Consider the following 3,851-nt stretch of genomic DNA (forward strand, 5'->3'; position numbering starts at 1 on the left):
GCTGCCCCACGCGGCACGCCACCCCGCCCCCAGCCTCTCGCCACTTCCGGCTGTCCTGAGCACCCGCCGGCGCGGGTTGGTCGGGGGCGGTGAAGGGCAGCGCGCATGCGTGGGCTGCGGCGTGCGCTCCGGGGGAGGCGGGCCCTGCCTGCAGTGACGCGGCGCTGTGGGGTGGTGCGGGGAGGGGCGGTGGCGGTCCAGGGCAGGAGGGGGTTACCTGTCTCGTTGGAGACCGGTGGCAGCCGACAGGAGCGAGTCGTGCCACCCTTGTAAAATTTGTTAGCTTAAGCCGTAAATGCTAAGAAAAATGTTACGGTTCGTTTAAATCGAACACTGAAGGTTTGGTTCTATGAGGCTTGCCTCATTTACAACTATGCTGACAACACACAGAAAGTTCATGTAAATAACAAATAATAAAACAAACACACCAAAGCCAACCAGTTAAGCTGTAAAACATCAAATTGCTGCAGTAATTCCTAACACTGTTGTAGTTACCCTGTACTGTTACCCAGCTCAGCAAAACCTAACCACATCATTAAAATCACATAAATGTCTATCTGTGGTCTGTGCTCACTAGAAATACCTACTGCTTTGGAGCTTGAGGCATTTTTGGTGTCTGTCTGTGGGGGAGCCTATTAGTGTCTTGGCCTTTTTTTCTTGGCATTCAGGGATGTGACATACATAGCATACTGTAGAACAGAGGAATTTCCCCTGCTGTCTCCCAGCCTCTCTGTGTTTAGGGACTTAAAGCTCTACACCATGATAATAACTTTGGTGAAAAGACACATGTCTTGTCTTGAACACAGTTTATGCAAAATATTTGCATCTTGACCATGAGCCTACAAGGCCCCTTTAATCCAGAGGTCAAATGGCAACCTAACAACTGTGCTCCTGTGCCAGGTCAAGAAGAACAGGCACACTATGGATATTTGGTACTTTTTGCGCCATCTTAAGTGAGGAGCCTATGTAGGCGCTGTGTATAAACAGCCAAAGTAAACTCTCACTGTACAGTTGCTCAGAACCATCTTCCCTCCAATGACACCACTGGGATCCTAAAGTAAGGGTACACAGGGCATGTTGTCTTAGTATTACAGCCCTGTACTCGAAGCTGTTTAACAAGAATGATCTTCAGAAAGTCATGCAATTAAATGTCAACAATGATTACGTGTCAATTGCATGAGGATTAAATACTGAGCAGTCATAACAATGGTTTCTATAACCTCAGTGGCAAATATGTTTTCATCCCTGATGAAGTGACAGAAACGATATTTAAATGCAATCCCAGTAAGTAGAGGCAGAATCCTGCTGAAACTCAGTCCTGCAAAAACAGATCCTGCAAAAACATGTATCATTTTAAAACTGAGCAAGGAGAGTTTATTATTAGTTTGAGAGAGTTTTCATGTATTTGTTTTTCAGAACTAGATCTTGGGATGTACATGAAACGGACTCTAATTCAAGATCTGTGGGTGTGACAGGGAGGGGACATTTTCCCTAAAGTAGACAAAACCCTTATATTGGTCAAATCTTTTCCTAATAAAAAGTAAATTAATTGATGTTATGATGCAGGACTGAATTAATTTGACAATGAGGAAATGAAAATTATTTTCATTTCCTAAATGTAAACTTCATATAAGAGCATATTCAAGTCTCTACCTTGCACTTATGTAAGTCAAATTCTTCAACTGCCTTGTGAATCATACCTTTTCTGCTTTTTAAAGGATTTTAGTAAGTGTTTTGTAGCTGTACTCTGGCATCTAGATTGTGTTTTGACAGTTTCCTCTGTGTTTATGCAGAACTGGCAGCATCTTTCAGACAAGAAAACACTTCATCTGAACAGTGCAGCTTAGCCTTTCAGATAGCATTCCTCTATCAAAAGGCATGATGCATAGTAAACGTCATCATCTATTCAGACGGGGCATTTTTTAAGTAATCTCCAAAGCAGCAGCAAAACCATGAACATGTTCTAGGAAAAAAGTCATTTCATAGATGAACGCTTGAATCACAGTCATTCTAACGCTTGTTTTCAAGGTCTGAGCAGTTAAGAAATGTCACTGCTGGGACTGGAATCGAGTATTATCTGTCAAGGCAGGGCTAAAAGTGACTGGTAGGCCTGTTTTCTGCCAGCAGTTTCTTTGATGAAGCTCTCTGGAGGTGCTGTTTTGCACATTTATTTTTTCTGCTCCTGCTGCTAAGACAGGTGTGTGTAATTGTTCCTATCATACTTTTAAAGCTAACATGACACCATTCAAACTATTATTACAATGTTTTATTGAATTTCTTTGGATGCAATAGAGGAATCTCTTGAAAAACAGAATTTCATTCTGATCCCTCTTGAACTTGAAGGTGGAAAATCACTTTGAGATTTCAGTATATGCTTGTTATGTCTTTAGAGAGGGCGTGAATAAAAGAGGAAGTCATGTTTCATAATATATTTGAAATGTAAAAACAAACACTGTTGTGACATTTGTCATTTATATATTTTAGGCTTTCGTATTCTAATGCCTATACACAGTGATATCAGAGAATATTGATAGTATGAGAACAGTGCACTTTAATTAATAGAAGGAACACAGTAAATTGGAGAAAATATATTTCTGAAAACTTTTTTCTTACACTTCAGATTGGTATGTAATTTGACAGTATTTTATCTGTAACAAATGTCAACATTTCTCATGTTAAGTATTATTTTTAATGAAAAATAATAAGCAAGAAAACAAATACCCTGGAAATACTGTTTTAAAGGTGTATAAAAATAGGATTTGAAAGTGAGTTGTTAAGAGTGACCTGAAGGTTTCAATTGCCATATCCTCTTTTCTTACTTATAACCGTGCAATTTATCTTTTACAGAATCACAGAATATTAAGGGCTGGAAGGAACCTTGAAAGATCAACTCCCCTGCCAGAGCAGGACCACCTAGAGTATGTCACGCAGGAACTCATCCGGGTGGGTTTTGAATGTCTCCAGAGAAGGAGACTCCACAACCCATCTGGGCAGCCCGTTCCAGTCTTCCATCACCCTTACAGTGAAGAAATTCTTCCTTCTGCTTCCTTGGAACCTCTTATGTACTGGCTTATACCTGTTGCCCTTTGTCCTATCATTGGACATCACTGAGAACAGCCTTCTGACACCCACCCTCTAGGCATTTGTAAACATTAATGAGGTCACCCCTCAGTTTCCCAAGCTAAAGAGCCTCAGCTTCCTCAGCCTTTCATCAGAAGGGAGATGCTTCACTCCCTTGGTGGCCCTGTGCTGAACTCTCTCCAGCAGCTCCCTGTCCTTCTTGAACTGAGGGGCTCAGAACTGGACACAATATTCCAGATACGGTCTCATGAGGGCAGCATTGAGGGGAGCAGAACCTCTCTCAACCTACTGCCCACAGCCCTTCTAATCCACCCCAGGATGCCATTGGCCTTCTGGGCCACTGTTGTCGCTACCGGCAACAGCATCAGGCCACCCGCACTGATCTCTCAGCCCACCTTGCTGAGGGGACAAGGATCGCCACACACTCAGCATGGATGGTACTTTATTCCAACCCCTTGTTTGCACCATGTGCTTTTATCTGTTAACACCAGCACCCCCTCTCCCTCCACCCCGTGCCCACTTCTTTTGTACCCTCCACCTCTCACAATACAACCCGAGATCTTCCGGATGCCTACTACAGGCCACAAGGGGACAAGGCTGGCTCATGCTCATCCTGCTGCCCACCAAGACCCCCAAGTCCCTTTCCCCTACAGTACTCCCCAAGAGTTCATTCCCCAACCTGTACTGGTACATGGGGTTATTCTTTCCCAGATGCAAGACTCTACACTTGCTGAATTTCATCAGATTTCTCTCTACCCAACCCTCCAACC

This window comes from Colius striatus, chromosome 3 (assembly GCF_028858725.1).
Source record: "Colius striatus isolate bColStr4 chromosome 3, bColStr4.1.hap1, whole genome shotgun sequence".
NCBI lineage: Eukaryota > Metazoa > Chordata > Aves > Coliiformes > Coliidae > Colius > Colius striatus.